The sequence below is a fragment of the Strigops habroptila genome, chromosome Z (assembly GCF_004027225.2).
Source record: "Strigops habroptila isolate Jane chromosome Z, bStrHab1.2.pri, whole genome shotgun sequence".
In the NCBI taxonomy this organism is placed as follows: Eukaryota; Metazoa; Chordata; class Aves; order Psittaciformes; family Psittacidae; genus Strigops; species Strigops habroptila.
The window spans coordinates 70,973,304-70,997,356 of record NC_044302.2 but is presented as its reverse complement, the minus strand read 5'-3'; the positions used below and the strand labels follow the sequence as shown (position 1 = coordinate 70,997,356).

The 24,053-nt window shown below is 35.8% G+C and overlaps 1 protein-coding gene across 50 annotated transcripts in view; it reads right to left on the bottom strand.

Moving 5' to 3' along the window:
- PTPRD (protein tyrosine phosphatase receptor type D) overlaps window positions 1-24,053 on the bottom strand; it is a 1,245,299-nt gene that overhangs the window by 435,236 nt on the left and 786,010 nt on the right. For all 50 annotated transcript variants that reach the window (XM_030512143.1, XM_030512142.1, XM_030512141.1 and 47 more), the window contains one exon: window positions 14,611-14,654. The gene's annotated coding sequence lies outside the window, so the exon portion shown is untranslated. The remainder of the gene's footprint in view (window positions 1-14,610; window positions 14,655-24,053) is intronic.

Here is a 24,053-nt window from a genome sequence, read left to right as displayed (position 1 = left end):
AGTGCTGGGGTAATACCTTGATGATCTTAAAGGTCTTTTTCTTAAGGGTCTTTTCCAACCTAGTTGATTCTATGATTATATGAAAATATTCAAATTCTGTATTGTACATCCTTTTTTCCTTTCCAAAGGTTAGCAAAAAAGGAACCAAACATTGAAGCTTTCCTTTGACTACTTCAGTAATAAAACCTTCTGTCATCTCTACTTCCCCTTTCTCCAGCGAGTTTTCACTTTATCAAAGTTTGGAACAGGAGAACCAATACACCTATGCTATATATGGGGACCTAGTTTGACAGGAGTTTTGAAAACATAAATCAAAGTCTCTGTGCTTAACAAGCATGAATAGGTAGAATTGGACATGAACCATCTAAAACTCCTGTATTAAAGGTAGAAATATACCAATTTAGTTATCTAAAATTAGAACTAGTATGTACCCCTTTCAAGAACTGTTTCTAACACGATGATTTCTCAATTAGAAGTGTTCAAATAAACTCCTTCTAGTATGCAACCAGTGGAAAAGACAGAGAGAGTACTGAGAACTAATGAAAACTTTTGCACCAGGAGACAGTGGGAGTTTGTACAGACATAGCTGTCTACATAGGAAAAAGAGCAGCATGATTAAAGTATTCAAGCATGACTGTTACTACTTTTTAAAGGCAACTTCTGCCATGATTTGTAAATGCAGCTTCAGTTGAAACTAATGACTACAAAATGGTCATTTTTATTACATCTGTTTGTTTATACAATGAAAGGCTTTCAAAGTCTGGGGCATATTCCCTACATTTTGTTTCAGTGAAGAATGCTGCAGTCTTACTGGGTGCACTGGGCATGTGTGAACAGGCGCAGAAAGGCAGCCCTGGCTAACCAGGGAGGTCCCAGTTGACTGGAAGTTAGCATATGTGATATCCATCTACAAGAATGGCTGGAAGAAGAATCTGGGGAACTATAGGTCTGTCAGCCTGACCTTAGTGCCAGGAAAGGTTAAAGAGCAGATCGTCTGCACCGTCAACCATCACACACATGCACTGGAGAAGCAGGTGATCAGGCCCAGTCAGCATGGTTTTATGAAATGCAGGTCCTGCTTGGCTAACCTGATCTCCTTCTATGACAAAATGACCTGCTTAGTGGATGAGGCAAAGGCTGTTGATGTTGTCTTTCTAGACTTTAGTAAAGCCTTTGACACCATTTCAAACAACATCCTACTGGAGAAACTGCCTGCTTATTTGAACGTACTCCTTGCTGGGTAGAAAACTAGCTGGCTGGTTGAGCCCAAAGAGTGGTGCTGAATGGAGTTAAATTCAGTTGGTGGCAGGTCACAAGTGGTGTTCCCCAAGGTTTAGTACTGGGGCCAGATCTGTTTAGTATCTTTCTCAATGATCTGGATGAGGGGATCAAGTGCACCCTCAGGAAGTTTGCAGATAACGCCTAATTGGGTAGAAGTGTTGATCTGTTCAAGGGTAGGAAGGATCTACAGAGGGATCTGGACAATCCGGATTGGTAGACTGACACCACTTGTATGAGCTTCAACAAGGCTCAGTGCTGGGTCCTGCACTTTGGTTACAACAGCACCATGCTGTGCTACAGGCTTGGGGTAGATGGGCTGGAAATCTGCGCAGTGGAAAAGGTGTGTTGGTGGACAGCTGGTCCGGATGGCCACAAAGGCTACCAGGATCCTGGGTTGTATAAGAAATAGTGTGGCCAGCAGGATTAGGGAAGTGAATGTGCTCAGTTTTGGGTCCCTCAATGCAAGAAAGATGTTGAGGTGCTGGAAGGCATCCAAAGAAGATCAATGAAGCTGATGAAGAGAAGAAGCTTAATGAGGAGTGGCTGAGGGAACTGGGGTGTTTAGCCTGGAGAAAAGGAGGCTAAGGGGAGACCTTATCATTTTGTACAACTACCTGAAAGGACGTTGTAGTGAGGTGGGGGTCGGTCTCTTCTCCCAAGTAACAAGGAATAGGACAAGAGGAAATGGCTGCAAGTTGCCCCAGAGGAGGTTCAGATTGGATATTAGAAAAAAATTCTCTACCAGAAGGATTGTCAAGAATTAGAATATCCTGCCCAGGGAAGTGGTTGAGTCACCATTCCTGAGGGTATTTAGAAGGCATGTAGGTGCGGCACTTAGGGACATGATTTAGTGGTGGACATGGTAGCGCTAAGCTTGCGGTTGGACTTGATGATCTTAAGAATCTTTTCCAACCTGAATAATTCTATGATTCTATGGCAGGTTTTAGCAACATATGGGGATTACTGAGTACTAGGAATAAGCCCATATTTGCAGGAAGTACTGATTCATTTGAACTTAGTGTATTACTTTAAGGCTAAAGCTTAGGTGGTTGGGGTTTTTTTTAATGTTTGTTTTATTTGTTTTCATTTTTGTTTTCCCTTCCTCTTTTCTCCTGAAAAGGAACTTGGAAGGAAATTGTGAGGTGAAAGTGGAGTCCATTGGAAAAATGCATTGGTTTAAACAAAACATGCTCTCCACTCTTTCGTGTGCATTAACTTCGTTTTAAGTTGATATTAAATGATTTCTGATGCAAGTTTTTCATTTTGGCGATGCCAGGAAAATTAAAGAACACAATTCACATGTTCTTAGTGATGTATATGCTACTTAAAGGCTCAGAAAATGACTGGACCTAATGAAACAGTAGGTAATGGAATATAACTCGTTAGTTTCTCATGGAACCAAAAGTAGAAAAGATGAGAGATTGCTAGAAAGAAAGATGACCTTTGATTTTAAGAACATGCAATTCTGTTTGTTTAAGAAGAATACAAATGCATCATTTTTCACTTATGAGTATTTATTTTGCCCTTTAAAGGCCAGCTAGTGAGTTGAGCTAAAGTTCATGCCTAAAATGAAATCTAAGCATCCAACATGAACCACACTTTTCCCTTAACATTGATTTTGAACCAGAGAAGATTAGGAAGCAACAACAGTAGAAAAGCATCTGTAACTATTCCTAGTACAAAGGAAAAAAAAAAAAAAAGAGCTTACAATATGTGCACACATGCATATTTGATAGACAGTAGATGTAGATTCCAGACTTCTTACCACTTTCTGAACCCCACAGAGGTAATTAGCAAAGTAGGTACTGGCATGGTCTGCAGATAAATATTGAAAAGCTAGCTGCTAGTTCCCATTAGCTGTCTAAGAAATTATAGTGGACAACTTAGAAAACCATATTCTTCTCTTTCTCCTCTTGCCATCCACCTCAAGACAAACCTGCCACAACAAGCTAGCCTTTCAAGCACAAGCAGTTTAAGAAATATGCCAATCCCAGTTTCAAAACAAAACAGATAAACTTCTTTAAGTATACTCTAAGCAATATAGATATCTACAGTTAAAATATTATTAGGGAAACACTAGAATATTTTTCAGGAAGACAGATAGTTTCCTTTCTGGACTCCAGTCACATCTTGGCTTTCTGCTTTCAGGTATAAGAGGCTCAGCTATACCCCAATGTACTGCCTGAGTAAGAAAAAGTGTCTTAAAAATGTGAATTTCTCACGAATATTAGTTTAGGGAAAACATTCTGGGAAATTCTTGACATGTAAGCTTAAAAATGCACTTAATTCTTCTATTTTATTAATATTTTGAAATACCAGTAGCAGTAATAAAATGATAGGTAGGTGTTCCGAGGAATAAATAATATGTTGACATATTTTGAGCTGGAATATATGTATCTTAAAATTAAGTGTAGCTAGTGCTGAGTGCTCAAAGAAAAAATTTCTTTAGAAGATAAAATTGCTTTCTGCAGCTCAATTATGAGATACAATGCTAATATGAACTACTAAAAATAATAAAAACATCTTACAAAAGTTGTAATTCTGAAAATATTTTTTATTTTTTAAAATTAAATTGTAATTGTTAAAATATATTTTCAGGCAGGAAATCTTATCTGCAATAAGCAAATGCTATGCAATTTTAAGTTTCCATCTATTTCTACAAAATATTTAACTGATTGGACACATGGGAAAAACACATAGCCCAGAAATTAGTTACACATCATTTAAGGTTATTCTAAATTCAGTGCTTATTTAATTTGTTATCTGTACCAAATGCCAATGATCATTTTAATGCAATGTTGAGATATCATTTTTGCTGTGATATAGCATTTATTAAACACTAGCAAAAGGAGCCTTTTCTCCTATAAAAATGGGACTGCCCACACTGTAGCAATCAAGACACCTGCATCCACTTAACCCCTCCTAATGTGACTGTAGCAGCACCACAAAACATGGGAGCTTTGTGGCACAAAAGCCAATTGTCATCTAGAAGCAGTATGCCTTTCCTAGCAAGGCGTAGTCTGTAAGCTAATAAACTCTGTCACTTTTCGGAACTCAATAGCTCAGGGGCAATGCTGAATGAACATGGTATTCTGCTTCTAGATCCAAGCAAATTCACTCATACATCTCTGTACTGTGGCCCATGGATTTCCTGGTAGACATTTCTGCTAGTGCAGGCATCTCTGGCCCTATGACCCACTGGGCACTGTAAACGTGCTTACCTCTTTTTTTTGGTTTTATTGTTAAATACTTGCCCATTTATTTGAAAATGACTGATTTTACCTCTTTCAAGAAAGAGACGTGTTTTATAATCAGAAACACTGACATTCAAGGCTTTCATTCATTCATACTGCCACTGGAAATTACCTAATATTCAGCTATTACAACTAAGTTCAAAGGATCATTTTTGCCATCTACTCATTACCTCTTTTCTGAAACAATGTATGTGGTGAGGTGGTGTATCTATGATGAAGGTGAGACATTCAACATAAGGTAATCCTTAAAATTAAGATCTTATTTTCTCAAACACTTTCATCAAAGTTACATTTGCTGAGAGTTGGAGAGGTTCAAGTTAACTGTTATATAAACTTCTCATTGCTAAATATTTCTTTAAATAATGCAAAGTATGGGAAAAAAATTGAAGTATTCAACATTTCTTTTACCGAAGATATTGTACAGAAAATCTACTTAACGTCCAGGCTGGATTCAAACCACATACCTTGATATTAAACAAAACAGAACACCCTGCCCCCCACACAAACCCCCCCCTAGAAAGTCTGATCCACTGATTTTATCACTACGTGCATAATTATAAATTAGATATGCATTGCTCTCAGACATACTTTAATCAGTCTTTTAATGAATGATTAAAATAATGCTATATTTTTTTAACTTCAAGAAAGTCTTTCTGACAAACTATCATCAGTAATTATAGAAGGTCAGAGCACAGGAAGTATTCTATATGACAGGGAAACATGAATAATCTATAGTGTAACACTACTGTAGATCAGGGTCCTTATGTACTTGTCCAAATTCTGTGTAGATGCTACCCATGTTAAGCCTGTATGGTTCTCTTATTGCTAATGCTAATATTGCAATTGTTTAGGAATTGTAGGTTCTGTTTATATTCACAAATGAATTATCACCTTCTAATCACAACGGTGAACTTCTCCTTTGTTTCCCATGGGCATTCATTTCCCTGCAAGCAGAAAGCCTTTAGCTGAAATGTAAAATCATGAGAGCCAGAGATAAGACTTGACAGTGATCCTATCTTGCTAATTTTAAGCCTAAAACAAAATAACTTGAGTCATATATAGTGAACTGAATGCTTAACAACTTCCCTACAAAAACCAATGCACAACCTAGATTTTAAAATTACTAACGGGAAACAAGTAAAAAGAAAAAATCCCATGTGCATCAGAAGCAAAATATTAGTGTTACTGCCATTAGAGGAAGCAATACTGGTTTTCAGTAATAAGGATATGTGTGTTTTCTGAAATGCTGTAAGTAATAAGAAGGTAGTGGAAAAGAAAGGGAAGGCATAGGAAAAGCTGTTTGTAAACGTATCTTAAACCTGGTCCACGCTTTTTTCTGCATTCACAATTCAGTTTCAGCCAGCTTTCTCAACAATAATGCCAAACAGGAGTTGGTTCTGAGTGGCACCAGAACAACCATCCGGACGTCATGAAATTGCTTCTGCTTTGATTGTTTTTATTGTAATGAAAGATATAAGGCAATCAATTGTCCTTCCTCTTCCCCCCTGGGGAGTCCAACAAACCCAGTTTCTGAAGTTTCACCCTAGCAACATAAATGTCCCTTCTGTCAGTCAATCACTCAAAGATTTACAAAAGTCTATCCTGAAACTGTGTTGGTTCCTCCCTGTCACTATTTGGGTGGCTGTTCCAGGACTTCACACATCGACAGTTAAAAAGAAAAACACAAATACTAAACCAAACTCATACTAATTTTTATCCTTTGTTCTAAATTGATCTATTAGTCTCTGCTTCATTTTGTATCAGGATTATAGCTTATAAATTAGTTTTTCTTACCTGCCATTGGTCCTCTAAATGCGTTGATAATAAGTACTTTTATTCATTGTATTTATAAAGAATTTACTTATCCTCTCATGCTTTATTTAAGTTTAACAAACCAGTACCTTTTAGTCTATACTGAAGAGAGACAAGGTCTCCATTTTCCTAATTGTGTTAGACACTCTTTCAAACCTGCATTTATTACCTCTTTTTAGTCCACATATCTGTGTCATAATGGACATAAAATATTGCCAGAAAATTGCAGCTTGAGGGAAATGCTGTTTTGTCTGAGTTATATCATCTCTCTAGGATAATTAATTCTAATCCAAATAAGGGGTATGTTTGAGCTACCTTGCAATAAAATACTCCAAAAAATGTTTTGGGATGGAGTGTAGAGGTAGAGATTCGTAAAGTGGGACATTGCCAAATGATGGATTCTAGAAGTGAAATTTTTTCAGTTGAAATTGACTGATGCCCCACAGGAGTACTTCACGCAATTTTTCTCATGTTCGGAGTTGTGTAGCATTCCAGCTAGAGTCTCTGCAAAGCGTTCTTAGTGTTTTAAATATTTTTTTGCAGCTCCAGAAAATATTTCACCTTATCCATAGGGACAACTCATTAGCTTTTTCATGTTTACAGTACTTCAGAATACACTCTATTTATGATCAAACATAAATTCCTACCCTCTTCTTCAATTAATTAGATGCCAGGCCTTTTTGTCCAGAGCAAATGCAAAGACCTTAAAAAGAGTAAGTCTTCTACTCTTGTTACTAGGTTTCATATTATAGGGCCGACAACTCTGCTCTCCTACATGAAATGGACACTAATGGTTATAAGGAAATATTTGGTGAGGTACTGTTTGAATTACAGATAGCTTGCTTCAGTGAGCATTTTATTTCACACAAAACAGGGACAAAGTGATTACAGGAAAAAAAAAAGAATAGATCTTTCCCTGGACAAGCAGTAAAATCAGCATTAAAATATATTATTAAGCAGCCTAATAATAATCAGTTTGATTGCTGAGAAGAAGTCACATGAACTAATGTCTGTGATTACATCATGATAAAAAAAATAGCCCAATAGCAGCATCCAACCAAGGGGAAAAAATAAGGTAAAACTTTAAACATGTTATTAAGATACACAGTGCCCACAGCAAGAGAACAGGACTCACAATATTAATTGCTGGTATCTAGACCATAATTTGGTTTTTAGTCTCCACAACGTTAATCCATTCAAAAAAGAAAATAGTGTATTAGTGACAGGTTTAATAAAACTGGCATATAATCAGTCTCAAACACATTTAGATTCACAGCTTCAGCTAATTTCCTGTCATTTAAACACAAAGTTAATATGTCAGATTAATTCAGAGACATTGGAACCTGTGGATTCTGTCTTGCAATTACGCAGTTAGTGCTGATACAGTCCTTAAATAGAGTACATGTTCAGCTGGCACCCATTTAAGGTATCTCCAGATCTACTTTAGTGATCTTACCTGTTAAAAAAATAGTAGAACTCAAATCTAGATATTCACTGTAATAAAAGTTACACATTCATACATGAAGAAAAATTAGAATAATTCTCATCCCACCAGGAATTCAGTTCTATGCAAAAGGAAAGAGTTGACATTGAACTTCAATGTGCATAGGAAGCGCAATGTCTCTCTTGGCTGTATGATGATATATTCAGGACTCAGTAATGAGAGGTAAAATGGCTGAAGAAACAGGTTCTTAGGGCCTTTATGCAAACTTAGACATAAAGAGGTTTTAATTATGTAAATAATCATGCACTATAGGCAACAGTATATAATGAGCTAATCAATAACATGGGAAAGGGCACAAACTGCCATTTATTTCTTGGGTATTTATTCCGATTTTAATTGACTTAATGGTCTTTTCCAACCAGTTTTTAACATGATAGATCACAAGTCATGCCTTTTTAGTAAATCTATGTGAAGTATTTTTCTTCTCAATTTCCAATTGATAAAACAATCTCGTTCTGTGAATTTCAAGGGAAGAGACAGCTAACATGCCTTCTCTAGGATGGTGGAACAGTTTAGAGAGTCTTTTTCGATACTGGATTTCCACTAACCATCTGGCTGAAGAGAGAAGGAATAAAATACTGTACACTTGTCCTGGGTTCAGCTGTAGCAGTCATTTTTCTCTTTCTTAGTAGCTGGTGCAGTGCTGTGTTTTCGACCTGCAGCTTGGGAACAACGCTGATAACACCGATGTTTTTAGTTTTTGTTAAGTAATGTTTACTCCCATCAAGGACTTTCTCAGTCTCATGTTCTGCCCAAGGAGGCAAGCCGGGAGGAAGCAGAGACAGGACACCTGACCCAAACTAGCCAAAGGGGTATTCCATACCACAGCATGTCATGCCCAGTATATAAACTCGGGGGAGCTACCTGGGAGGCCCAGACCACTGCTCGGGTCGGGCTGGGTATCAGTCAGCAGGTGGTGAGCAATTGTATTCTGTCTCCTTGCTATTTCGCTTATCATTATTATTATTAGTGGTAGTAGTAGTGGTTTTGTATTATACCTTAGTTACTGGACTGTTCTTATCTCAAGCCATGGGAGTTACATTCTTTCGATTCTCCTCTCCATCCCTCCAGGAGCCGGGGGAGGAAGAAGAGGGGGAGTGAGTGAGCGGCTGCATGGTTCTGAGTTACCGGCTGGGTTTAAACTACGACACACTTTAAGGTCTATGAAATTTGACTGTATTATTTTAAAATAATAATAATGATAAGTATCATTATTATAGTAGTCATTGAAGAAATGTTTTTATCAGTTCTTTCTAGGATAGTCAAATTAGCTCAATTTATGGAAAACATCATGTAAGAATATCTCCGTAAGATTAAGGTTTATAATTCCAATTTATTTTATATAAAAATTTTTGCACTGCTTTTATTTGTAAAGGTAATTAACTTAGAAACTTTCTTATAGTTAGAAAAAGACTAAAGCATTCAGGAAATTTAACTACACTCCTGCAAATCTTTTTATCTGGCTGGAAAGATATTCTTCATTGGCTTTCCCAACTGTTTTTTTTTTTTTGGCTTGTTGGTTGGGTTTTTTGTTGGTTTTTTGTTTTTTCTTCTTTTTTTTTTTTTTTTTTACGGTTCCAAAATTAAGTAATTTGCTTTGCAATTAGAATTAGAATTAAAAATTATCTAATTCATTACTGATCATCCAGCAAATTTTTAGGTCATCTTCAAATTTGCCATCCTTATAAAGCAAAAGGATCCCACACTGAACTCTTGTAACTCGAGGAGCACATTACATAAAATTGCAGAACCTATGTGAAGATTTTTTCTGGTAACTGCCAGGTAAGCCAGCACTGTAATTTTGAGAGCCTAGAATCTTCTCTATTAGAAATTAGCAATCACATCTATGAACTTGGTTAATCAAGTTCTTGATGTGAAAATACTAAGTAGATAATATCAAATGGTAAGATCAATTCTGTTTTCTGAAATATCTTATGAAAAGCTTATGTCCCAGTGAGTTATCTTATGACAACCCGTAACCTTTTCCAAAGCCAAAGAGGGCATATGACTCATCGAGGTTGAAGAAGTTATGCCCATTTCCTTTATTGCTGTCCAGAGGTGTAATATGCTTTTAGCTGCGATTCTCCTAAACAGAGTTCCTAAGTATATGTTTTCCAACAATAGTTTCATTTAATGGCCTTCCATTAAATTATGAAATAAAAAAGGATTTAATCTGCAGGAAATAAGATCAACTTGACTGTTGGGGTTTTTTTCTATTAATATTTGCTGTTTGTTAAAGACATACTATAGTTTTGAATAATATAGTTTTCTACTATACTGGGTTTTTTTTCTACTATACTGTTTTATACTGTACTGTTGATATAGTATGGCAATAAATACTGGCTTAGTTTAATAGGGAGTTTGGATATTATCAGTTCCAGGTTTTCAGTAGTTTATGTATATGACAGCATCTTATGCATGTGGCAGAGTTTTGTGTGAAGTTATCACTCATTTTATGGTTAAATATTCTTCCTGTTTTCATTGCAGACTTAGTCCCAGTTAGTGGTGGTAGAGGGAAGTTTGCATTAAAAGTCCATAGGGCTTAGAAAGCTGGCTATTTGTACAGAACCTTAAGTCACAGCATAATCAGAGAAGTTTAGTCTTGATCAGTAAGCAACTGAATATTTTTAATCATGTATAATATCTTCTCAAGATGGATAACTGAGAAGGCTAGAAGAATCATATTTTTAGGATGACATTTACTTTGAAACTCTGATAGTGTTTGTTTTTATTAACACTGAAGCTTCTGATTTATTCATTATGCTGCTTGTCTTCCCCTCACTCCTTTAACCTTATTTTTCTGTGGTCCTCATTAACAGCTATTAATTTTCTCTGGAACAGTTAGAATTTTCGTAATTAGAATAATTTGCCAGGTAAAAAAAGTCCGTGTTAAAAATCACTGTCCTTGTTTGCTAATTCACATATAGGCCAGGCTTCCTATAATGTTCCTCTGATTTATACTTTTTCTTGGCAAAACTTGAGCACTGAGGTCTGAATCTAAATCTTAACTGCTCAGGAGACAATTCTTCTCATCCTATTCTTTGCATAATGCTTTGTGCTAAGCCACAGGAAATAAGAGAGAAAAGTGTGCTGGAAAACTGTAATTTTTCATAATATCTAGTTCTTTCAGAAATATCCAGTGTTTAAGTGACCTCATTGCTGCAACAGAAGTATTGATGGTTTCAAGTGTAGTGGGTAAACAGAAATGCATCACTTAGAGAGTCAAAGCTCCCTGAGATGTTGACAATATTTTGTGAAGAAATTGGAGACATGCTTTAGAATGATGGATCATTTTTGTCATTGAGAATCCCAAAACAAATGACATCATAGTTGTTATTTACATTTTTTGAAATATGTAATTAGATAATGAGATTTCAATAGATAAATATACCTGGTTATAGATTAGATTTATTTTAGATACTCTTAATAAATCATCTATATTGGAAATAACAGTACCTTTGTCAGACATATATTGTTATGAAGCTGTTATATAATTAAAAGCTCCTGCACTTTAGACTTCTCAATATCCTTTGAGCTCCATAATCAGCTTCTTCTTACATAATATGTATTTTAGTGTAATAAGTAAATCAGAAACTGTAAAGATCAGCCACAGAGAAGAAATTACTACTGCTGGAATTAACAGAGAGCCTCACGGAACAAGCAGTACATTGTCCCACAGACATTGTGACACAGAGTTTCAGTTTACTGCACTGGCATAAGCATTGTTCAAAATTTGTTCAATAATGTTATTTAATTGGGCTTAAAAATTAAAATATTATTTGTAAATATGTTTCCTTTAATATTAAGGCATGGACCATCTTTCACTGTAATTCTTGCTCTTGTAAAAACATGTTGTCCTACATTGCCCTGCCGACTATTTAATAATCAGGCTTCTGTTAAAGGCTATAAATGTTTCTAGGCAACCATAACCCACTTTAAATATGCTAGTCAATTAGCTCTAGACACCATCTTCCAATGTTTGTCTCCATTGTTTTTTTCTGTCTTGAAACACAAAGATACACACAGAGAAAGGAAATTTTAATATAATGGTTTGTACTAATCAAGGTTGATGTTATTAAGTAACACATCTTGCAGATAAACACAGAGCTCGGCCAGCCCCTGTCCAAGAGTACAGTGATGTGTGTGCTCATCAATCCCTTATCAACAGATAAGCCAGAAAGAACAGAAACTTATCTAGTTAGTGACAATATGGAAAATAAAAAGCAAGAGAGGTATCAGTGGCTGTGGGAAGAATAGTTTCTCCTACATTGCATGGTGTTTTCATAATGTGATTTTTAATACCCACTTCTTTCCACAGACAAGCAAATAGAAGAGTCTCCCCATAAAATAAACCCAGTTGTTACATACTTTTTAAAGAAACTCTAAAGAATTATCTTTCTATTCAAAAGTTAAGTATCAGTTAAATTTTGATCACAGATGGATATCTTAGGTAGCTTATTCCTGTTGATCTATCATTTTTGTTTTTTTCTCTCTCATGTTCAAAAGCCCCATTTTATTTCTAGAGCCACAACAACCTGTTTTACTTGGTGTGGTCAGTTTTCCGTCTTATCTGTAACAGTTTCCCCACTGTATTATTGTGTGTAGACGTCTCAGTGAGGAATGTCTGAGAAAAAAAATACTGACATTTTATTAAGTTTCTCATAGCTTAGAATAGCTCCCTCTGTTGAGGCCTGTACAAAACATAGGGGGTTTTTGCTGTGAATACCCAAAACGATTAAACTAAGCAAGGGTGAATCTTGCTGGAACTTGATACTTAGCAGCAAGACTTTTCTGGGCTGTTTCTGATATTGCCACTGCCATTTAACATAAGGCTGAGACTTAAAGTATAAAACTGCACCAAAACAGGGAGGCTGGAAAGAGACTATAGGGTGCATCTGGTAACTTATTTAACTCGCTAGCTATAATTCTATGTGTTACTCTCCAGCTGATAATGTATTCTATAAGCTGTACCATAAAATCAAGAATGGCCAAAGATATATGTAACACGATAGATCCCCTGGGGTATTAAGTGGCTAATAACGGAAATTTTGAGAAATGTAAACCAGCATCAATATGTAGCGATAATACCCCAGGGCGTGTATCTACACAATAGCACCTTAGGGACTTTCTGAAGCCAGAGGGAATATCAGTATATTTACAGCTTTATGGGATTTTACTTCCACTTTTTTTTTTTTTTGTTTGTTTGTTTGTTTGTTTTCCTTTAGGTCTTTGGAAAATTTTGAATCCCCAATAATTTTTTTTGCAAGGAGTTTCACATCTTCCCTATAAGCTGTATTGGTTCTGAACCTTGTACTTGTTATTTTCAGTTTCTGGACTATAGTTTTAGTACTGGTAGAAAAAATGAATGCTTGTTCCCATCTTTTCTATGCAGCAAACATGATTTTATAAACCTCTGCCTTTCCTCAGATTACCTCTGTTCCAGATTGAAGAATGCTAGGTATATAGTCACTACAAATACAAAAAATATCTTACTATTTTGATCATCCTTTTTGTCCTGCTCCTCATCTTGCCCAATGTTACTGTATTTACTTTTGAGGTGAACTATCTAACTCTGAATAGAAATTATCCACCTTCAATTTGTGAGTGCTTGTGATGCTAGGACTGTTTTTCTCAGGGAGCATCACTATGTATTTGCTGCATGCTGAATTTTATCTGACAATTTAATGTCCATTCACTTGATCACCTTAGGATTCTTCTGTCATTCTCCACAATGAAGTCAGCAGGTTTATTTCTCTTAAATAGTTTAATAACTCCAGAAAAGTATGTAATAGTGTTTTTCACCACTTTTGTCAACTCTGCTATCAATGTGTTAAATATAAGGGGTTAATATATGAAATTTGAAGACTCTCCTTGAACACAGAAATAATTCAGATGTTTCATAATATGATCAACAACCCCTAATTTCCTATATATTATCATAGATATATTATATAGAATGTATTATAAATTGCCAAAATGTCTGTACACATACAAGATAATCAGAAATTTGCTGTGATGCTTAACACATTAAGTATTACAGTGTTTTCACTCTAGGGAGTGATCTACTTCATAACCAGATCAATGAATACTCTGCCTTACTCATCAAAAAGATATAGGTCAGGTTGTAATATGATGGTGCCTAACCATCATATTACCTTTTACAAAGTAGGTAGAAAGAGTATTAAAGGTTTGACATATCTTTTCCTACAACAATAGCTTGTAGCGTAATTTCTTACTCTTGCAAGTACTCAGCGCTTTCCAAAGTAAGCACTCAGTGCTCAAAGTAAGACTGCTTTCCAGTCTTACTTTGCCTTTACAGATGAGTGTTATTCACTGCACAAAGACTAGTGTGAGATATCAGTACTCTGTTGATACTGCTGTTCCACATTCAATGCATTCCCTAAATTTCCATTTAATTTATAGCACACCCCAGGAATCACACTGCAGCAGTCGTTATTCCAACACTGCGAAATCTGAACTGTGATCTCACTCCTGCACCTTAGAAGATATATACAAGAGTTTATTACATGATCTACTGATCCAAGCTTTATGCTCTGTTTCCTGCATAGAAGAACCTCTGGAATTTCAAAAGGGATACACTTTCCAAGATGTACTAAATATTGCCAAGTATAAGGAAGTTTGTGGGTTATAACAGAACTCAAACCACAAAAAGTCACAGGCATTTTAGAAAAAAATAACTAGCATTGCAAAAATCTGTAACAATGAACACTGAGAAAGTGAGTGCATGTGAAATCTTACTTTAAGTCTTTGTAGATTTTGCTGCTGTCCACTGAATTTCTCACCTAAGGAAAAAAGAAAGGGGCAAAGTAAAATTTTGTGAAATGCATCATATATTAATCTGTTGGAGAATTTAGGTTAAAATTGTCACAACAAGATTAATTTTTACTTTCTAATTTTGAATCCAAGTGAAGGCAACATCCTGTGTATGGAGTATTCAATCTCTAACAGCAAAGATTTCTAAACAATTTAAAATGACACATAATTTCTCTGGTTTCAATCCATGTAACAATAAATCCATGTAATAAAAAAAGAAAAAAAAGTCCTTCAAATTATGACTTATAAAAACATAAACTCAATCTTTTTATTACATCAAAATGGGTATTCATTGTCATAGTCTGTGGGAAGAGATATATATTTTTATAGACTTGATGCTTAGAACGTACCGTGTACCATGCTTTTTCTTTGCATGCAGTCAATAAATATTTTAAATTTGAAATTGAGAAAGTGCAAACAGAAGAATAGGTGTAGAATAAGGAGCCTGAACCAATACTCCGCTGATGTAGTGAAAAATCTTACAAAGACTCCCTCTATCAGGTCTGGAGGCAGTTCCGAAGGAGGGGTTACTCTTAAAAGTGCTGTACTTTTTATTTAAGCAGATATACCTTTTCCAAAGGATCTAAACACTACAAAGGATTTATCAGGTTCAAGACACAGAGGCAGAATGTCTTCACTTTAAATTTGTGTTCTGAACTTCAGTTGAAGGTTTTAAAATCAGTATCCTTTTGTTTATTTAATTGGAAAACAATTACAGACCTATTAGTAAGTTTTGGTAGGAAAACAGACAAGGGACTTTTGGGTGGTTTTGTAAATAGCACAAAAGACTTACGCTGGTTAGAAATCTTTCCTTGATTATACTTTCCACAGCAGAAGATTTATTCATCCTACATTTTCTACCAAATTTTTAGCATTTTCCTAGTAATCTTTTTAAAAAAATCTGGGCAGACAGGAGAGTTGTTACTTTAACATTGCGCTGTTACTGAACACAATTCTGGAGCAATCAATTTCTTCCTTTGAAGAGTTCCTCTCCTTCATACATTTTACAAAGAAATAACCAGATGGTTACAGTTTTCCTTAGTAAACACCAATATATTTCAAATTCTAAGAAATAAAGTCATGTTATGGAAACCTGGTCAGTGAATGTCAAAAGCCCATGCAGAGAAGTGGAACTGGTGTGCTTTTACTATTGCATCTTTGCTCTGATGCTTGCACATGTATGTCCAACACAGGGCAATCAGGTCTTCCTGACTTCCCTGACTTTTCACTCTCTCATTGTGCAGGAGTGGTGCATGGGCTGGCTTAGGAATACTTCAGCCTGCTGCGCCTTGGACTGGTACCTTGCCCATAGCTAGGAAACAACAAATACATGCTATGATGTGCACTATGCTGCCTTCTCCTTATTCTGCCCACATTGCTGGCCAAAGGAAAAGAATGAAAAGAATAGGTATGCATAAAGCCAATTTCCATTCAGATTGTGGGACTGCAGTAGCAGACATAAAAATGGAAAGACGGTAATCAAGAGGAGCAAATCCAAGCATCTGTTCCCTGTGCAGCAGATGCCCCAGGGCCCAAAAGGAGACACTGCAACCATCAACACATTTTGTTGTTCTGTTCTTTTCTTCATAGTTTCATTTTTTGACGGAAGTTTTTGTGCCAGGTGAAGCTCAACAAACTTGCTTCGCTGCTTGTTCATTTTAACCTGGCCCTGGATCTAGCTCTGTTTCATAGATGCTGAAGAGAATCTGATTTTTTTGCCTCCACAGTACTTCTATTGCACTTTTAAAGACACCTAAGGGAACAATATTCTAAATTGGTGTTAACTATTTATTATGCTATATTTTGCCAGTTCTCTGATATTTGTTTTGTTTGTTTGTTTGTTTGTTTATTTACCTATTTGTTTGTTTGTTTTTATGAAAGAGCATTAGGAGCTGCCTGAAACCCTTTAAGAGATCATGTGAAAGTTGCTCTTCACAGAAATATTGCATTGATGCTTGCCAGGGGAAAAAAACTCTCTAAGGAATGGTAAAATGGTGAATTCATAGAAAAGTGGAGTTGTAAAGTTAATGCCACATCTGAGTAAATTTTCTTGTATAGTATCTGTTCAGTAAGTATGTTAACATGGCTCTTGATTTCATTGAAATTTCCGCCTTCTTGCCACATGCTGTGAGATGTTTCTGAGAAACACATAGTAAATACTAGTTCCCATTTAAAGACAAAATAGTGCTTTTTACTACTCTGGGTGTTTCTTTTGTCAAGAACTTTCAATTGAACTTTCTTAAGTTCAATTAAATGAAGAAAAAAGTCGACCCCCAAAATACCTCCACCTAAAGGGCAGATTTTGAAAATGCTTAGATGAATGAGTGAATAGTCAAAGTGAAGCTCTACTGACAGGGTGAGAGACATAATACATGACTTAGCTCCTTCAGTGAGCATTCAATACAAGTGACCAACTAACTGTTAAACATATTGAGCAAAGAAATGTCACTGAGCTCTAAGGGAATTTAGGACATGTATGTCCAAATCCGTAAAAATAAATAATAGAAGCGTATTTAAAAAATAGTTCAACAGAAAGGAGTATTTTTAGAGTAGTAAATTAAATATGCTGCCATTGCATAAATAAAAATGGGTAAACAGTGGGTACAACCTTGGAAGCAGGTAGAGTGCTTGGGAGCTAAAATGTAATTAAGATAAATGAAGTATTCTCTCTGCTCCTTGAGAATTTTCTACTCCACCTGTCAGAATAGCTTCAAAGCACCAGTTCAGCTCTTCTCAGAGACCAACCTTCACTGCTGAAGAGGTCTGATCAGAATTTATCCTTTCATAAGAAGTTCTTCCAGTAAAAATGATGTAATGGGTTCTCTTTACCATTCATCAATCTTCTCTCTCTCTTTATCTCATACTTCAATAGTTCCCTCCCTCTCTCTAGTCAGGGCAACTACGATTTAAAAAATATTAATTGGCTTTGGAGCAGCTCAGTCTTTCTGTTCCTTTCATTTTTTCCCACTCTCAGTAAAACATCCTTTCCTTTCAGTTACTTTCTTTCTTTTTTTTTTTTTTTTAAACAGATCCTGTCTTCAGGATCAGTGTAGCTGTCCTTTTACTAGTCCTTCTTCTTTCAGGCTTTCAATGACAATCTTGCATATAAAAGCTGATACTCAAAAATGTTACTTCAGTATTTATTATTTTTGTTATAATTATTAGCGGAACAGCCTAAAGATGCAGTTTCTTTTCAAGCAATAATTTACTCGAAAGCACTGCAAGAAATCCTGCGATTGTCATCCAGTACTAGTGCTAGTTTTACCAGTTACAACTCCACTAATTTCAGTGGTATTGTAGCTTTACATGTTGGTCCACTTATTGCCAGTAAAATATTTCCTGAGTCAGAAGTAAGGACTGTAGAATCATACTTTTATTTTTCACAATATATATTAATTATGGAATAAAAACCCTGACTTTTTTATATTTCTGCAGAACAAACAGTATACTTAATGCAAATTCACGGTTACACTGAGGGCCAGTAGAAATAAAAGCACCACGCATTTAAAACACAGTCTTTCTTGACAGTTATATTCAGAACTGTTATGAAACATTTATGAATACCGAAGTCTATACATATCAGCAAGCCTGCTAACATTGAAAAGAGCTCCTTACTCATGCAAAAATAAGCAGATGCTGAAGTGTTTGCAGGAACAAGTTTTAATTTCTCTCCATGGGTATTGGACAGGTCCTCTGCACAGGGATGAACTTCAGTCAATAAAATCATTATCAACAGCAACACACACTGCGGGAAAGTGTATCCACTGCAGGAAAATTAGCTTAACTCATGTTAGCTGCAGCCTGATCAGTGACATGCAAACTCTTTAATCTCTTGGGGTATATTTCATTACAGAACAATGTCTGTAAGTATTTTACAGCAACCAGTTGTTTTTCTGACTTGTGTAGAACATGGCAAGACTTTTCCACTCAATAAAAGGTTACTATTTTTGTCCGTTTCCCCCCAAAGATGTATTGCCCATGTTTCCCATTTTAAAATATGTTTCTAGTAATCTAAAAGTTTTATATACTTCTGCATCTTCTTATTGTGTTATTTTGTCTGACTGATTTCCAGGGTGATGATCCTCACCAAATCTGGTTATAATCAAGAGAAATCTCAGAACTATTTTTGAACAACCTCTCCTAATTTGGGAAATCATTTGTAACTGCTGATACATGCATAAATAAATCTCTGTATCCTGATTTAATATTCTGCCTTGACATCACCGTATTCATGATATCAGCATTTTTAATCTTTCAGCTTTTCTTTGCAAACTCATTAACTGCTTTTTAAACCTGAATTACAATATTCAGCATTTTTTTGTGGTCGTAGAGATGTCGGAGGATTGGTTCCAAAATTTACTGAATGCAATGGATAAATTGCCCTGGGCCTCAAGAGGAGGTTTGAATCAGGCCTTTAATTAACACCAGAAATTAATTTTAGAAGACTTTTCTGTTTCACAGAAGGTTATATGGTAATATGGGTAAACTGACTTCTATTTCTTCATGAAGAACTCCTGAAGTCAGATTTCACAATATATTGACTGGTTCTCCTGATTATTTAAACATTTTTTGTTTCTGAGAATATATTTATATGTGTGCATAATTTTGTGTGCTGATATGCAAGGTATACTTGTTTCATCTGGAAAATGTAACTTCATGTGATAACATGAACATAGAATATAACCAGATGTATTAACACTGTATACATATACAGAACGGTCATACAAGAAATCACATTCTTGTCTGACACACTAACAGAATTTCCATACCTCGAAAAGAATAGCATGCAGTGAGAACATGAGTGACTGAGGTATAACAACATTGATGATAAAAAATTTATATCCCCACATTTTGTTACATATTTTTTAATTCAAAAAAACGAGCTGCTTTTAATTAAGAGAGAATTTGGTTATTTGTTTTGTTTTGTTATGTTTTGTTTTGTTTCGGGTTTTTTCCTGTGCTGTAGCTTATTGTTGTTATGAAGCTTTTTATGGTCAGGGGGACTTTGGTTTTAATAAGCTGAAATTGAGTCTCGTTAAGTGGAAATGACAGTGGGAAATGGAAACATTTCAAAGCATGATAACAATGAGCAATGCTCTCTGTGTCTGCTTGATGATGCAGAAAGGATATGCAGAAGTGACTGCATATGCCAAAAAAGGATTGTATACCTTTTCAGTATGTATAGTGTATAAAAGAGGATCATTTGTAGATACGAATGGGAAACAGATCAGTGCTGCATGGTGAGGTAACATGAATAATATTACTTAGTGTGTGGGCAAGTGCTAAATCACAGAACTAGAGACTGCATATAAAACACCCTGAAAAGTTACTGTGTTTGTGGGTCAGAATACTTGTTTGTTTCAAGTCACCTAGCAGTGACACGATATTTTTCTTCCCTATAAGAACACATACTCTGAACATGTAAAATTATTTTGAGGTTTAAAAAAAAACAACATAGGAAGGCTGTGTAAAGAAAATTCAGCATTGAAAATTAAAAAAAGGATGAAGTTGATATTCAGTGCAGACCAACTGTATCCTTTTTATATATATAAATGTAGTTTGTTATTGCAATGGAATAAGGAAAGAGGTAAAAACCAGAAGACACCAATGGAACTAACAAGTGCTGCGATCATTCACATTGTTTTTAATTTCCTTCTTTCCTGTTCTCATTTGAATTCTATGGTACACACGTACACATTTTAACACAGTGTCAATTACTCTCTTTTAAGAATGCAGCGTGGTATCATATTTCTTTAAATATTCAAATACAGACTCCAGAAGGCTCTTCAACCAGAAAAAGAGAAATTGAATAATTTCAATATAGTGAGGTACTAGTAGAAAATTAAAATTATATAACATGCTAACACACTGAGGAACCGCCTGTAGATACGCATACACCGCAGGATAAGTATTTGCTGCACCAGAGAAATACTGCTGAAATCCAACCACAATCAATGTTCATCATAAGACACTTACTGTAAGATTTTAACTGCTACTTCTGTACCAGTGGATAAGAAGATGGGATACACATAAACGAGAACAAAATAGCAGTAGAGACTTATTACTCCCTTCAGGAACAAGGCCTTTTCTCCTCAAATGCTACAGTAGAAGAATATGTAGCTCTTTGTTATGAGTTGCTATAAAATCTTGCTCAGGCAAGATGCAAGAAGCTTGATGGATGAAAGCAATGATTTCCGTACATGTATAATACTAAGAAGAATTTTGAAATAGCAACTGTATACAAGCATATATACAGAAATAGAAGAATAACACTGAAATACAGCTCTACCACCTTAATTTTTGTAACTCTGAAGCCCTGACATACTGCATAGATATAGAGCAGTACTGTGCAATATTGAATTCTGTGATTTATCTTAAACTAGGAATAAGTGAAACACTGAATTTCATTAAAGTTAACAAGGGAATCCTCTTAGTTGTTCCCAAAAGGTAATTTTGAACAGGAAAACAGAGCTAAGTTTATATTCAAAGTTGCTAGGGAATGAAATGAGACTGTTGCTAAGGCAAAATAATACCTGAAAATTCCTGACGTACATCGTCCAAAGGTTTTTATAGTCTGATCTTTCATTTTGGCTCAATGTTACTAGTGGTCTGAAAACATTCTGGTGTTGCTGAGGGCTGTTGCCAGGTGAAAATGGCCCGTATTAGCCTGCCACAAATACCTAAATATGTTGATAGAAGTGTGCTGTTAAGAGATAGGAGGAGCATGTCTTGGAAAAATTGGATGATCTATTATTTCTTATCCACCAGTGAAGTGACTTTGCTTACTCTTTGTGCACACGAACTCTAACTCATAAAAGTATCTGTAAAGTACCTGACTTAGTAACAATGGTACTATTAAATGGACATAGTGTCCTATAGAATATAAATCTTAATCAGACATTCAATAGAACCTATCAAATTGTTACTGAGGACATGTATATTAACTCAGATAGTCCTGTGCGCAGTTCAGGCTAGCAAAGATAGATTATTGTGCTTTTACCTTTAAAATGGATTCTTTTAGGCTGTGCTTTATTGTTATGAAATTTGAGTACCATTATTTCAAAACCAACTAAGAATGTGCTTCAAGTAAAATAATGAAATAAATGCTTTGAATGCAAATGAACAGGTTCTTTAATTGCTGTGTGTCACATATGTAACAGACATTCTTTCTTAGGTGCTAGTTATATTGCAGTCTAATGCCTTTCTGGCAATTTGCATAGTATTGCAAATAATACTTTGTAGTATGATCTTGCTTGTAAAATCTTGTCATTTTTAGTCACCTCAGGGAGCAGCTCCTTGCTTATAAATCAAATAGAGAAAGGAGATCAGGACCAGAATATCCACACAGGAGGTCTTGAAAAACACTTGTAGTATCCTGACTTGATAAAGACTATTACAATACACTACCAGCATATAATTCTTGCTTTCATTTGTCGGTATTGAGTACAAAGCTATACTATGCTACAGAAAAACTGATTGTATTGAGATGAAATTATAAATTTGAAGAAAATTAGTTTATACAAGAGAACAGAGTGGCCAAATTAAAATGTTCAGCTGCAAAGTTTTTCTTCCCCTTGAGACCCTTCCTTGAAGCCATTCTACCATTTCTTACACCTTTCAAGGCAGCTTTGTTCTTGCTTTTGCCAGGCTTCAAGAAAGACTTTTAAAGAGTCACTTAAGAATATGATATAGTCACTTAAAAGTGTGATCTCTAGAAAACTGCTGTTTTACCCAAACTCAGAAGTAACTGTTTAAGTCACAAAAGCTAAGAAAACACATGACTGCTCTTGTGTTGTGGAAGCTTATGTCTGTATGCTTAGCTTTGACTGACACATCATTTCTTCTCTGCACCCCGATCTATTTTCTGCCTCACTAAGCTTACAAAACTGCATAAATTTTCCTTCTCAGCTTGTTCTGTAATCCTACAAAGACAGTCTTCCTGTTTGTCCCTTCAGCCAGTAAGTGCCAGATGTTGGGTCCTGGAAACAATTTTATTTATGTGAAGAAAAAAAATGGTAAAAAAAAATTAGTTGACCAGAAAGCTGTGAAAACAACAAAACCCTTCTGAATGCACTGCAATATTTGACTCAGTTTTTGACTCAAGTGAAAAAATTATTATAGTTTACATCAATCAACATACAAACCAACTTAGACTAGATAAGTTTTCCATGGAAAGATGAAACTGAGTGTTTTCAGTCTATAAACTAATTCATTTTTGATTATTCTGCTATGCATGAAACAGAGGTCATGCTGAGAAATAAAAAAATAACCCTGGAAGGAACATAAATTAATTATCTTAATATATTCCTCCATATTGCATCTGCCAAAAATGTCCTTATTTTTAATGGGAAACATGCAACACCCCATGCATGACCCTTTCATATTTTCACAAGTTATAAAACATGTTTGCATTTTCAAAAACTAGAAGTATTTAAAATGTTTTAGCAGAGGCCTATTAATATGTGCATATGTAATTAACACAGAGTAATTCTTTGTGTGAATTACGGTGGCTTCCAGGAGGCATTGCCTCTAGAGAGTGTCAGCGAAAGCTGCTCTTTTTGGAGATGCACTGGGAGGGAGGCTAACTTTCACATGGATCTGCAGTCTGTGCTGCAGAACTTGAAGTTACATGAACATCTATGCTGTGGAAGGGAATGACACTGAGTAGCAGCGAATAAGTGTTCTACCTTGCTCATGAGGCACATGCTCCTTACCCCTTCTTGGCCGTACAAGACACACAGCAAGTCTCACTGACATACAAAGCAGCAATGCTATTTCCTGCCAGAATTCTTTGTTTTTTCAGACTTTGCCTAGGTTAAAGAAGGAACAGACGTAGTAGCTTTTTTAGAGAGTCTATCATGTTGTACCTGTTTAGGCAAGAAACAGCATTGCTGATGGCACTCCCTTGTACAAAAGGTGCCCTCTTGCGCATTCAGCATGAGCTTGGCATTCTCAAGTAACAGCTCTGAAGTGAGTAAGAGCGGCCTACACCTCAACTCACCATGTGTTGTCCAACTCCTATCTGGTGACTGGAGTGAAAAAAAGTGCTGGCCTTTTTCAGGTATAGGATATTCAGAGTTCATCCCTGTCAGTGTTTCCACTTGGCCTGTCACTATTTATGAAGACCAGAGATGTAGCAATTTTGCTAGGGCATAGAGTAGCCTTATTCCAGAGAAGACAGATCCACTTTTTCAGCAGTAGTTTTCATGGGAACCGCTGATGACTGAGGAAAGGACAGAAGTGGTGTATGCAGCTAAGGAGCCTGGAGAATCCAGAAGGACTTTAGAATTGCTAAGAGGACATGTGTACTTCTTTTGGAGACTTACATGGTTACACATGTCCAAACCGAAAAGCCACTTTAACTGTAA